We start from the raw sequence: 14,530 nt of genomic DNA, 5'->3' as shown, positions 1-14,530 counted from the left end.
GGGAAAAAGGAAGCATGCAAATATCCTTGGGATCATGACTGCTACATGCTAGTATTATTGATATTACTAGGTGTGTTTTTGGGACAGGAATGTCACAAGCATAGTTATAAGAAAGTAAAAATGAAGGAAACAAAAATTTTCACCTTTTTATATTAACAAAATGTCAGGTATCTATTCATTTGGGTTTTGAAAGTGCTTATACAGAGCCCTAACCATAGTTGTAGTGCTGGTGACAGCCATGTAAATACTATAACTGCTCGGATGGTCCTGTTTAGATGGGTGGGAAGGGCAGGCGCAGTTAAAATCTTATATGTGTATTCACTAATCAGCACGTGGGACCGATCGGCAGCTCTATTCACTAAGATCCACATATAGGAAGCTAAATGTCAGCTGGTGATTGAAGCATAATGTATGCTGTTCACACCAAAGAATTCCACACAGTGGTGAACGTCAGTGCACTAACACTGTCTGTGACGGGCGATCTGAAAGATCCTCATCAGCAGCAATGAAGGAAGGGAGTTTAGCATGAGTGCAACACTATATAGTTCGTTTTTATGATGTTCAGTGGTAGTTCAAACTCACACAAAGTGCTGAAAGGTGGGATAGTAGTTAACCTGGGGATGGAGTGACAGTCCAGGTGCACTTTGGAGGCTTTTGGGGTGCTGGGGTTGACCTGTTCCTTGAGCTAAGTGCTGATGGCATTAATATGCTTAGTGTGTGAAACTCTTGAGTTTTCTGATTATTATTTGTGATTTTTGTGTGTATATTTTGTCTTTGTTAAAAGTTTACAAAACAAAGAAAATAAAAGCAGAAAGCCTGAAATCTAATTTACATGTTTTGAGGTTTTTTCCTGCCTCCTTGGGCTATAGTCTGACTGCCTATAAGGTGGGAAAAGGATTAGTAACTGATGGCAAAGACCCTCCAGCTCTGTGCGTTAGAGAACAAACTTTTTTTTATCCCAAAAACTCATTCTGAAGCAGTGGAGAAAATACAGAATAAGCCTTAGAATATTTGCTATTAGAATTTGTAGAAGGCTTCTAATATCACAAGTATCCCATTTTTAAGGCACTTGTTATAAGTTAAAGACCCAATCAATAAACAATGGAAGGTTCTAGGAAAAATGACATAGCTAACACTTTCCCAGAGAGTTAGTGGGCTGAGTGGGAATCTGTCCTAGACTGCTTTTGCCAGGAATCCTCGTGTCAGGGTGACCCAAATACTGTGACGGGGAGTCAGAAGTTCAGGGGGCCAGCTTGTTCTTGGTAGGAAGGAGGCAGCTACTACGCTCACGCCCAACAACTGCCATTTGAATAGGTCCTTCCTCTCGGAGGGGAAGTGGTTCGTAATTTTCCTTTTACACTCCTGGAAGTCCTTGAATGGCAATATCACAGCTTGTACCCATTCAGAACAGGAAAGTGTGACATCCGCAGACAATCTTGGCACGAGAGGAGGAAAAGCTACAGTCCAGTGTGTCAGCTTCTACATGAGAACCGAGAAGATCGTTTCTATATTGCAGCCATGAGGTAATCATCACACTTGAGGTTGGCCTGCTGCCAAGGAAGCTTTTCCAAGTCAGACGTGAGCCATGTTGGTATTTTCAGGGCAGGGACCTCAAGGAAAGCAATGCTTTAGGGCCATGAACAAATATAATTTGTTAACTTCAAGCCTAAAGATAGTTACTGGGAAAGTGAGGTGGCCTCCAGTGGTGGAAGGGGTGCTACCCTGACTACTTTGGGAAGTGGGGCCTGGTCAGAAGGGTTCAGACACACAGGGGTGCTCAGGTTAACCACAGACATTGTTTAAAGTGTTAGAAAAGCCCAGGATACCTCCTGGACAGGGCACTTGGCGAGGCTGTGTCGTAGGTAATGTCACTTATCCCCACTGTGAGCGGGGATTGTAGAACTTTTAGATCTGTTCTCATCCTCCCTGAAGCACACTTCTTGGGGGAAATAAAGAGATTAACACAATGTCCAAAGTAGGAGAAAGAATTGGGGGCAGATACCTCAAGGAGGAAGGAGACCCAAGAAAAGAGAATGTAGGATCAGGCCGCAAAGGATCTCAGAAGTTAAGCTTTTACCGGTAAGATTACTTTTGGTGATGATAGTCTGTTGTTTTTGTAAGTCTAGGATCAAAAGCTAATCAGCAAATAACCAGATTAATTGCACAGAATGAGACAGAAAGAGCTCCGCTCTTTGTGTTTAATGAATCCAGATGCTAACCAACGAAATATTCAGGACATGCAGTATTAAAGTTCTGGTTCGGGTCAACTTGGGGACACTGAGCAGGTAATGTGTCACTTCTTTCCACGCATTTCATACCCCAGAACTGCAGATGGAAAACAGATTTATGCAAAAATCTATTTTCCTTTTTTTTCTTTTGCCAAAGACCAAATATAAAAGCTTATATCCTTCAAATCACATTTAACGATTCTTGAAATCAGATTTAGAATTAGGGCAATCATAGCAAAATGCCAGGAGAGTAAATTGCAAAACAATTTATTTAAAGTTACAGGAATAATTTCTTGCTGAGAGAAGCCAACCATTCTTTTACTGTTTGGTGCTTTGGAAAAGAGACAGACTTTAAGTACAAAAGACAAAAGACTAAAATTCTGCCTGCGTTTCAGTTTCCAGTCTGAGACAGCTGTTGGGTGATATCACCCATCGTGAAAACAGCCGTGTGTGGAGGGAATTAGCAGATGAAAAGCAAGGGCTCGGGATACAGAGTGTGTAAACGTGCCTTCGCTGTCTCTTCCCATTCTCCTCATGGATAGATGCACCTAAAAGCACAGTTACACATGTGGATGTTTATACAAAGGATAAAGGGCACACGGAAGGGTTCAAGACACAAAAACCTGCAGAGGAAGCTCAACATTTCAAGATTCAGATCATGTTGCTGCCCAAACTCAGAGGGTCTCTAAGGAAACAGTTAGAAGGTTGTTTGGCTCTCAGCTCACTTCCAAGGAGTACAGTCTGCCACAGAGAAGGAAAGAAGCACCAAGAAAACGCCAATTTTTGTCACGCTAACATCTTTCTTAAGGCTGATCGTGGACTTGGTAAACATGAAGTATCTCAGTCCGGGAGTCGGTCCAGAGGGTTTACAGTTAGGCTCTGCAGAAGGACTTGGGGGAAACCTGGAAACGAGGAATGCAGACACTCACTAATGAGAGAACAGTTTGACACCAGAGCCTTGTTTGACGTGAGTGGCGAGGTCAGGAAATGAAATTCCTAAGCATGGTTTAGAACTGAGTTCACTGCAAGCAGAGACAGACGACAAGCACTGGAGAAAGGGCTGAGAGGAAACGGGCACGCAAAAGTGACCTGCTATCATCCAGAAGACCTGGCCAGGGCCCGCAGGAGATTGCTGGAACTGTCCTAATTCAAGCAAACAGCTCTCAAAAACTGGTATCCTCCTAGCCAGTGGGGTAAGTTTGCTTAGCGTTACTGCCTCTGTGCCCTACACCCTTAGAGCCCTCTTTTCTGGTTTATGATTTTCATAGAGACAGCTTCCTGCAAACTTAAATAATGAGTGTAAGCTGAGGCTCCTTTGGGAGTTGTAAAGACAATCTAAGAACAAGTCGTTTCAGAGTAGCAAACTTCCCAGCCCTTTGCAGTCGGGATAGTTTCCATTGCCTAACACTTGTGCCCCCGCAGTCTTCATTGTCTCTCTCCTATCCAATTGTGTCATTATTTAATTACCTCATTGGGAAAAATCATTGTTTAAAACTTGCATATAAACTGCAAAAGAGTCTTGAGAATCTTTTCTGGGATAATAGCCTCCTCCCTCAATTCCCAAATCTGTGATGAATTGCGCCAAAACACTCTGACAATCCCAGAGAGGGGGAAAAGGGGTAAAAATAACCAGCTGATTATCAATAGGAAGCAAATCAGCCACTTGAGAACCCAGGCGCTGCAAGGACCAATGAGAAACCAAGAGTCCTCATCAGGGGACTAGACTCTGATTAGTCCGAGTGTTGATGACCACTTTCCGTGCCTCTCCCTGCCTGCTCCGTGACAATTTACATCTGATTGGACATCATTTTGTGTTGGGGGCAGTCTTCTCAGAAAGGGTGTTTGGAAGGCTTTGAAGTACTTAATTAGAACCAGGAGGCAAGTACAGGCTGAGCAGTGACACGGAGGACGCCTTGTCTGGGCTGACAGGACATTCATTTATAGAAGCAGCCCGCATCCAGTGAGTCTGCCCCAGTTTTTCATTCCCTCACCCCATAAGGCACCCTTCCAAAGCTTTCTGGACTCCAGGAAAATAGAAACAAGAGGAGCATTCTTGGCCAAGGAAGCCACACTCAAGGCAGATTCCCAAAATTCAACATGTGGATAGATTGGACTGTTACTAAACAGCCACTAAAAATAGAGAGGATTTGGGACTTCTTTAAAGAGAGGTCATTTTTTTACTAGCCCTCCTTTGAACTAATCCATTGAGGAAGGTAGCATATATAATGAACCACAATATGGTATAAGTCATGTATTCAAAAGGAGATAAAACGGACCAATCGACCATTAGCACCCAGCTTTAAGCCACAAGAATTAAGGAAAGAGGATGGGAGGTTCTAAGGTAGGGAATCAGGATAAGATTTAGACAGAAAGGGAGATGTGATCCAGAATTTGAAGGATGAATAACAAATATCGTCATTTCAGGGTGTGAATGACTTAGACAAACAAAAATACTGATTTTTAAAAAATGAATCAGTGCAGAAGGAGTAGAACACTTCTCTTTGAGTAAATGGTTTTGAGGACAAAACTATGGAAAGATGAAACAGGACATAAGCTTTACATGTGTGAGTCTTCAATACCAGGCAGGGAATAAGATTTGACCAGGAAAGTACCAGATGAACATTAAGGGTTCTGAACAGAGTTAGGACCATTTGAGAGATCTGTTATCTTCATCTGACAAAAAGCAGCAGCCAAATAGTATTCTCCGGACTTTACTAACAGGTGAAGTCAAGAGTTAGTTTGCCATTTTGAGTCTTCCTTGATCTCTGAAGCTATTGCTGTTGTTAGCACTATAGAAAGTAAGAATGACTGCTCCCAGAATGCAAAAGACTGAGCACACTGATTGCTAAATGGATGGATGAAACTGAACTGCACAGAACCAGATCACATTTCCTGGGGTGGAAATCTGAGGTTATCTCAGCCCTCACAACAGGTTGCCATGAAGAACTGGGAAAGGACCAGGTTAGCAGTAGTGTGGGCATAAGCATGTAATTTCCCCTTCCTGGATCTGTCTGCAGTCCCCACCTGAGAAATCAGGGGTGAGTCCTATGAATGTGCAGGGAGACTTTTGTGTGTATTTTGGAGAGGGGAGATCCCCCACACAGTTAGTGCCAGATTCTCAGAGGAGTTCATTCTCTGAGACAGGATTAAGTACCTCTGGACTGGGCTGCTTGTGAGCTAAAAGAGCCTGTCATTCTGAGATTCCAAGGGTGACTCTCCTCCCCCAGTGGATAACCAGAGTATCTGACACTATTGCTCTGGCAGTTGCAGTTGTGTCACCTTGTAGGAGCCTGCAGCTGTGTCTTGGGACCGCAACAAAGAAGGAAAAGTCTTGTTTCTGTCCACCAAGGCCCAGAATTCTCAGTAACGTAAGGAGCATCACCGATCGATCAGCGTGCTGGGATGTAACTGAGCTTAAAGAAGGAAAATCACTGAAAGTCACTTTCTCCCATCAAAATGTGACTTTAACAACATGTGACCTCTGCTTCCTTTCTTTAAGTGGTTGTTGTAGTCAGGGTTCTCAAGGGAAACAATTTAATACAGGGCACATAACTTATAGGATTATTTTATAACATTTATCTAAAAAGTCAAATGCAGAGGAGTTCAGGAGACTTGTCACCTACTTCAGACCCAAAGAATCCCAGCTGAAGACCAAGGACCCATAGCAATGTCCTCCACAAGTCCAGCTGGGGGCCTAGAGACCACGACAATGTCTCATGCAAGTCTGTAGCAAGGATCTGCACTGGGAAGGCCCAAAGGTCAGTGGTGGAAGCTAAGAAGTCTGCACCAGCGAGGTCAAGATCTGTACCTGGAGGCCGAGGGTTCTGTGCTTGGAGCCAGGAAGTGATGTCCAAGGTAAGGACCAGAGCTCCCCCAAAGAGAACCGCAGTTATCCTCAGGGACAGTGAGAACCTGAGCTCCTATGACAATAACAGCTGAGTTCATGTCAAGAAAGCCAATGAGACAAGCTTCCCCAGGAGGATCAATAGACACCACCTTCCCCTCCAGCTCTGCTTCTAAGCTGCTGGCAGCAATCCTCAGGTGGGCCTTCCACACCCAGCACCGGCTGATGCAGCCCAGCTGGGTGTTACAAGATGACCTTTAGTTAATCCACTACAGTGGGCATGTTCACAGTGGCTTCTGTCACATGGCTATTATAAAGAATAACTAGTTGATGACAGAAGAAACATCTGGGAAGATGATTCACTTCTGCTTTTAAGGCCATTCTTCTCAACAAAATGCAGTGTGCTTATTGAATGGACACACTCAGTAGTCACTCTGATTTTGGGACTTAAATATGATGTGATGCAGGCCAGTTAGTGTGAGTTATTGAAGAAAATCCTATTGTTCTCCCAAGTCTTGTCCACATAAGACTCCCAAAGAAAGCTAGCCCTGACAATTTACAACGAGACAAGATGCTTGTTAATGATTTTTGGCCTAATGTAATACTAGGCAGAGATTTAAAAGATAAAATACTTCACTATAATAAAGACAATTCAAGAAAAAACTTAAGGTTTCATTGAAATAAAGTGTGTTTTTTAGATTGATTTTCATAAATTTAACTTTTCCCCTTATTTATCCCTAAAAGGAGTGCATTGCACCAAGTTGATTCATCCCATTCAAATAGAGCACATATTATATTTTAAAGTAATACTAATGAACTGAAAATATCATTTTAAGACACTTACAGAAAGAAAAATACACAGGAAAGAATAGATACTTCTTGGTGAGAAAAAGTTTTGCCTATAAATGTCAGTAAATTTGTTTTCTTTTTCCTAATAGGAATTGTCATGCTTGATTCAATACCTGATTAGCACCATCAAAAGAAATAAACCCATCTAAATCCACGGTTAAAATAACAGCAATGAAACTTATTATAATTACTTCTTCCCCTTCCTAATTTCTTCTAAGGAGCAATCATGCCCCTTGCTCTCCCCACTGCAGCACATTAAATTCAGAGATAATTTCTCCCAAGAAAAGGTTTAAAACTTCACCTTATCTCACTTATGAAGTTTTAGAGAGAATACTGTCAAAGAAGTCGAGATGGCTCTGGGCACACTTAACTGTTCTAGGCTTGTCCATATCTTCCAGTTTTATCTTGTTAGCACTAAGCAGAAACTTTTCTTTTTCCACTGGCAAAAAACAAAAGTACCCAGCACCGCTGCACTGCACCTCCTGCTGAGTATTGCGATGCTTTTGAACATAGTAACAGCTTCTATTGGCTTGGAATAAAAACAAGATGGAAACTAGGGGTTACCTGAGCCCAGTACCATGGCTTAACATGTTGGAGTTGATCAGTAACAAAATGTCCAGCTCAGTCTCCCACAGTTATGGAGCAGTAGGAAGTTGTTTATGCTGACAGCTATCCCAAGGTGCAAAGGATTCTCTGGTACATGCTGCTGAGTCCTGCTGTGGGATGTCGCAAATTACTTAATCCACTCCCACATCATTGTATATCTTTTGAGGAGAGCTAACTTGCTCTTGTGATAGTATTGCTTTATTATTGAAAAGACAACTACCAAATATAACAACCTCCCTCCTCCACACTTTTCCGAAACCAAACAACCTGAGTCTTCTGTGGCAGACTCTATACTCACCCTGGGTCAGATTTGCTCATAGCAAGCACCAAGAGGAAATGTGGAAAGGTATGAAGGATCTAAACTAAGAACTACACTTATAACACACACACACACACACACACACACACACACACACACACACACCGTGTGTAATAAGGCATACTTGTAATTCCAGATACTTAGGAGGCTGAGGCAGAAGAATTCAAGTTTGAGGTCATCTTCAAAGGGCTGGGGATGCAGCTGAGTGGTAGAGTACTTGACTAGGATGCTCAGTGTCCTGGGTTAAATCCCTAGTACTGTAACCAACAAAAAAAAAAAAAAAAAAAAAAAAAAACCCACAGGGAGCATTTAGGACACACCGTGGTGCCCACAAACTCTTGAACTATCACACGCTTACTTCATGGTAGGATTTAAAGCCCATGCAGTGGTTAAAACAGCTTACAGCAAAGCTGGAATTTGGCAGTGACTGCTCAGCATTTGCAACACATGCACAGTTTTCTCTGTACTCTGCACACCTGCCTCTCTCTACTTGTAGAGCTGAGTCCTCCCTGAAGAGGCATTACCTGGTGCCTTGGGGTGCCTGCAAGGGGCTGGAGAGGGTTCCATGGGCTTTCAAACTTCTCTTCTGGATTTTGAGACCTGGGCTAAACCCTGACTTCCTGTACTCCCTCTTCACTCCTCATTCTTCTGCCCTCCTAGGAGACGGCATTCTGCATCTCACGCACGGGGAGCCCAAGCTCCAGTGAGCCAGCCAGGCACTGTCAGTGCTCCGCCCAGACTCTGTCCCCTGACCAGAAGACTTAAGAATGTTCTCTCAGGTGCCAGACAGACCGCACCTCTGCAAATCGCTGTGAGATGCCCATACAGTGACTAAGACTGCAGAGACTTCAGGATTCACGATGATGCATCTGTATTGCTGTGTGTGTAAGACAGACAAACGTGGGAGAAGAAATAGTGGGTTTTAGTCTCAGCTCTGTTATATTTCTCTGGCTTCAGGAAGTTACTGTTCCTGTCTCTCATTCCCTCGTCTGTCAAACAAGTGTGGGTGAATGAGGAAACAGAGAGGTTCAAGTGTACACGGTCCTGGTGCAGAGGTCTCTAATGTGTTTACACCATCGCCTAGCAGAATTCCACAGCTTGTACTCTCCTTTTCAAGATCCTTCCTGTCTATCCTACCTTAAATCTTTGATCTCCAGCATTCCACGCCAAACCTATGCTTCTCCAGTCCTGCTTTCTCCCTGGGTGGTCTCACACATTTCTAGCTCTTGTTCCACACTTATTTTGTCTGATATTCCTGTACCTACTCCAGCTTGCTTTGGGTTGCTATTTGCTTGGTTTATCCTTTTCCATACTTTTGCTTTCAATCTATTTATATCCTTAAATCTGTAGAGAGCACACAGTTAGATCTGTTTCACTTTGTAATCATCTGATAACCTTTGCACTTGACTAGATCATGTGATTATATGCAGCAGTATTATTGATATTGTTGGATCTACCACTTTGCTTTTGTATCTCAAATTTGCTTTAAATTGATTCTGCTTTCTTTCACATTTAACAGACATTTTCTAGCATAATCTAATTTGCTTAGTAGTTTATCATTGTATTTTAAAAATTGTTGTCTTAGTGGTTGCTGTCAGGCTTATAATATACATCTAACTTTATCAAAATCTAATTTCACGTATATGCTAACTTAATTCTACTGCAAAGCAGAAACTTTGCTTCTGTTCTATAACTCCCTTCTCTCTATATTTTATAGCCCTATTGTCCTATGCATTAGAATTACATATGTTATAAATTTACCCATATATTGCAATAATTACTACTTTGCATGCATTTGCACACCTGTGCATTCACACACACATGTATATTTTACAAAGCCAAGGAGAAGGTCAGCTGATCCACAGAGCTCACTGTTGATTTTCTTGTGCCCTTCCTGATTTACTCCTTTCTTGTGTGGGTTCCAGTCCTCATCTGGCACATTTCTCTCTCCCACCACAGTCCGTGTCATACCTCCCAGGCCTCTGTTTGCAAAACCACCTTTCCTTACATGGTGAGCTTGGCAGTACAAGTTGATGGGCATTGTTTTACACATACATTTCTTTTCAAATCAGTTAATAGAAGAAAGATGGAGAAATATGCAATTACCTTGGTTTTTAATCATTTTTTTCTGAGCTGAAAGTCATCTAATGTATAATTAAACATACTAATGTGTAGAATTCAGTGCCATTGATTGCCAAAAGCCACTTTTAGTTTTAAAACACTCTCACAGCCCCAGAAACACACTCCAAACCTGGAAGCAGTTCCCACATCCCTTCCCTGTTCCCTGGCAACCACTCGTCTACTCCAGTCTCTTCAGAATTATTTCCTCTGGACATAAAAAGAATCTTGTAATATGTGACCTTTGCGATAGCTTTTTCTGCTTAGCATATTTTTGGGGTTCAGTTTTATTTTAGTACCTATCTGCACCCTATTCTTTTTAACAGCTGACCAATACCTCACTGACTAGATAGCAGAATGTTTATCTATTCATATGTTGGAGGACATCAGAGTCACACTTAGGTCTTCATCTGGGCTGACTACTGTGGCTGTAAGCATGCTGTACAGGTTTCTGTGCCTGACAAATGTTTCCATGCCTTTCGGAGGCGCACCGAGGAGCTGAGTTGCTGGCTCACCTGGTAATTCCATCCCTTCCAGGACCCACCACTCCTTTGGCACAGTAACCAAACAGTTCTGGCCTTTCACTGGCATAAGACAAAAGCTCTTACTTCCTCACCTCTCGGCCACCATGTGCACTCTTGCGGCCATCCTGGTGAACACAAGTGGGTGTCTCACTTGGCACTTATTTACTTCTTTAATGACTAATGACATCAAATGGCATTTCTCTTTAGAGAAATAGCTATTTAAGTACTTTGCCCACGTTTTAAATTGAGTTGCTAGGGTTCTTTATGTGTTCTGAATAGTAAAGAGACCCTTACTAGAACTACAATGTGCGAATGACCACTTCCATTTGTGAATTTCCTTTCCACTTTCAGGCCAGGAGATTCAAGAGCTCTTTCTGCTCTCTCTCCAACACTCACTGATGTAGCAATCATGCTCCACAGCCCCTAACCCCTGAGCCTTTCATCGGGACCCCAGACTTCATTTGAGGCCAACTACTGTACTTGCCACCAAGCTGCTGTGGCTTTTCTTCCCCAAAAGATGTTCTTTATCTCAGTAAGTGGAACTGCACCATGGACCTAGTTCATCGTGTCAGAAACCTGACATCCACCTGACAGCCTCCCACTGACACAGCACAGCAACCCCATGGCGTCTCCCTCGGTCAGAGGCCTGGCAGGCTAAACCTCCCCCTGGCCCACCTCACCACTGTGGGCTCTTGGCTTTCTTTCCTGCACTCCGCCTCTCTGAGCTGCATATGCTTTCAGAGGCACCATTTGTTACACAGGTGTTTTGCCTGGCACAGCTCTGACCCAGCTGGGTGAGTTGCTCTGCACCTCACCTCTTTTTTTTTTTGTCTTTTTCCTTTTTATCGGTACCAGGGATCGAACTCACGACTGCCTGCTTGCAAGGCAGGCGCTCATGCCGCTGAGCTAAATCCCCAGCCCTGCACCTCACCTCTTACCTGGAGGCCTAGGTTGCACCCCTGGCAAGATTGTATTGTCCTGCTTGCAAGGTGCTTTCCTCCACCTCAGATTCTCCCTCTCCTTCTCCCTTTGCAAGGCCCACCTTTGCTTTCTTTTTGTTTTATGTTAAAGTTCACCTTTGGTCACTTTTTCTCTGACCTTCTGTGCTGCTTCAGCTCATTCCTTTCCTTCACAGTTCTTGTGAAGTTTTTGACATGATTTTTAATGCAGCTGTTTAATGAGCTACTGTCTGCTGCTTCCACTGTACAGTAAACTTTGAGGCCACAGGGAGCACAGTTTTTAAAAAATTCATCATTCTGATAAACGCCTAGAAGTAATGATAATAACTCTTACCTGTCAAGCACTAGGTATATTCCAGAAACATAAAGAATATACACTGCATATTATATACACATATACATATACATACATATAACACATACATACAATATACTTGATGTTAGGGTTCTATAGAGGAAAAGATCAATTGAATATACATGCAAAATTACACAAAGGGACTTCTAGGCAAGTTCAAATGATCAAAGCAGTAGAGTCCATCGTGGCTGTGTATGTGCTGGAGAGTCAGAGGTTAGAGGACCCAGGATCTCAGCTCAAGAGGATGGAAGCTGAGAAGCAGCAGCAGCATGGATATAGCACCAGTCTAAGATCAGAGACCTGAAGTTCCTTGGAAGGTCACAATCCCAGTCTGTACTGAAGCCTGAAGAAACCAGAGATGTGGAGATAATTTCCAAAGGCTACAGCAGCAAAGGATGGACCAGCAGCAAAAGATCATTCTGGAAGGTGTGGACCACACAGGAGGACAGGAGCACTTCTTTCTTCTTTCCCTTTTAATTGCATTCAGGCTACTGGTTGTGCCACGTACCTTGGGATGGGTCTTCCCCCCTCAATTTGCTGGCGTACCTGTCAGTCTTCTATAGGCACACCCAGAACTGTGCTCCACTAACCTGCTAGGCACTTCTCAATCTATTCAAGCTGACATATGATTAACAGTCACAGATGCATGCATATAATACATGTACACATACATATTCATATATGTACACACTCAAAGGCACACATCATTCATCCATGCAACAACTGCATGAACTACATGATTTTATTTTAGCTGTACAGCTGTCTAAATTAAAGCACAGTGACATGCTTTGTTCATGGTCAGTAAGCTCCACTTGATTAGATGTGTGCTGGATGAAGACACTACAAAAAGTGGTGAGATTTTTTTTCCACCACAGACTATTTTGGGATGAGTCTCATAGCATCATGCCTTTCACTTGGTGCAGTAAAGAGAACAAAGTAGGTATTCAGTTAGGGTTTGCAGAATGAATGAGCCAGGATGAAACCAGATGAAGAACCCATTGCACAAAAAGCAGTGCTGGCCAGCAGAGGCTTCTGAGTTGATGGGAGGGTTCTGCCACTGAGCTCCACCCTGGACAGTCATCACTGGTCACCTGTGTGTGGTTGCCAAGTGCTTCAGACATGGCCAGTGTATCTCAGGAACCAGGTTCTACATCTCTTTCATTTTAAATATCTTAAATTTAAATGGCTGTCTCATTACTGACAGCCACAGTACCAGCCTAAGACTTGAAATGGTATCACTTTGGGTGCTTCGAAGTTTACAGAGTTTTGAGGAAACCCAAAGACAGAAGACAAAACCTGAATTTCCCTTTCATTCCTTTTTGCCATGGTGCTCTCAGGTCTCAGGTTCTCAGGCATCAGCCGCCCTCCTACCTTCCTTCACTGTAGCTTGTTGCAGCAAACGTCCTTCCTCAGATGTGCCTCTGCTTCCCCACCCATTCAGAAGCACCCTACGAGGTCCCCCAAAAGTATTTAAGTGGCCAGTAAACACTCAGTGTCTAACTCAAATGCAGCCCTCAGGCCCTGGGGGTGGGGACAGAGAATTGGATAGAATGACATGGGAGCAGTCATACTCATCAAGGGAGCAGTGCGGTGGGCAGGCTGAGAATCTGGTTTGCAGCGAGGGTTCTGATCAGGGCTTCAGCAGGGCCCGCTCTCCAGAAATTTCTGTGAAACAGCACTGGTCCCATGTGTGCACCTGGACAGGGTGGTTCAGTGGATGGAGTCACTCTTGCTTCCTACACTGAACCCTTATGAATAAGGGAAGGTAAATGACAGTCTGTATGGAGAACACTTGTATTTTCTCCTGGAAAAATAATCAAACAAATAGTAGATAAAAATCAAAGAAAGAAAGAAAGAAAAAGAAAGAAAAAACGAAAGAAAGAAAGAAAATCAAAGAAAAAGAAGCAGAAGTGGTGTGCAGGACTCCTCCAGCGCATGGGCAGTTACTTCTCCTAGTCTCAACCATGTCCACAGTTGGGTGAGGGAAAAAACATTTCTTTCCTCCCACCATTGGCATACTTAGAATCTCCCTTACAGTGTATGTAGGTTAGAGCAAAAAGATGCTGCTTTGTTTGATTTTGCTTTTTCTGTGGAATCCATTACAAAGTAATGTACTCTTGTATGTCAAAGGCCAGAAAAGCTCCCCTTTTCTCTTCTAAAAGCTTTGGGGATAAGTCAAATATTGTATTTATTCCACTCAGTTCCGTTTGATAATTAGATGTGTGCTGGCTATACATACTATGAAAGAGCAGTGGATCTTTTCACTACAAAAAGCTTTCTATTTTAGGATGGGTCTCACAGTATCACATCCCTACAAGTGAAGTTTTCACTCAGTTACCCAAATGTCTCTCTATAAACAGGAAGCACTTAGGCTAACCAATGACAGTTATCAGTGCATGGGTGGAGTGACCATGTCTTTGGCTTTCTCAGATTTACTGGCAAATTTCAATAAAATCAGTTCATTATATGCAAATTCAAATGAAGATTTTATTTCTATGCCTCTTTAAGACTTTGCTTGTAAGTTGTATCACAGATCAGAAAAGAAAACAATTCCCAAGAGAACTAGAACGTCTCCCCATCTCTGGATGGATGGGACAGTCTTCTAAGATACTAACTTCCTGCATGTGATCAGCTCCGTATATTGTGCCTGAGAGTACTATGTTTATGAATTGGACTATAAAGAAAGAGCTCCCCAGTGAGTCTTTAAACTCATTGGTCATGCAAACAG

At 42.9% G+C, this 14,530-nt stretch overlaps 1 long non-coding RNA gene across 1 annotated transcript; it reads left to right on the top strand.

Annotated features, from left to right (window-relative positions):
• Nucleotides 1-917: 917 nt before the first annotated feature.
• On the top strand, nucleotides 918-14,275 carry LOC111754596 (uncharacterized). Its single transcript, XR_002789280.2, has 2 exons — nucleotides 918-3,421; nucleotides 8,507-14,275. It is a non-coding gene; the product is annotated as an uncharacterized LOC111754596 (long non-coding RNA).
• Nucleotides 14,276-14,530: the final 255 nt, after the last annotated feature.

The sequence above is a fragment of the Cavia porcellus genome, unplaced genomic scaffold (genome assembly GCF_034190915.1).
Source record: "Cavia porcellus strain 051 isolate PalLab524CR breed Dunkin Hartley unplaced genomic scaffold, mCavPor4.1 scaffold_10, whole genome shotgun sequence".
In the NCBI taxonomy this organism is placed as follows: Eukaryota; Metazoa; Chordata; class Mammalia; order Rodentia; family Caviidae; genus Cavia; species Cavia porcellus.
Note: the sequence above shows the minus strand (reverse complement) of the source record. Positions and strands in the feature narration are given on the sequence as shown.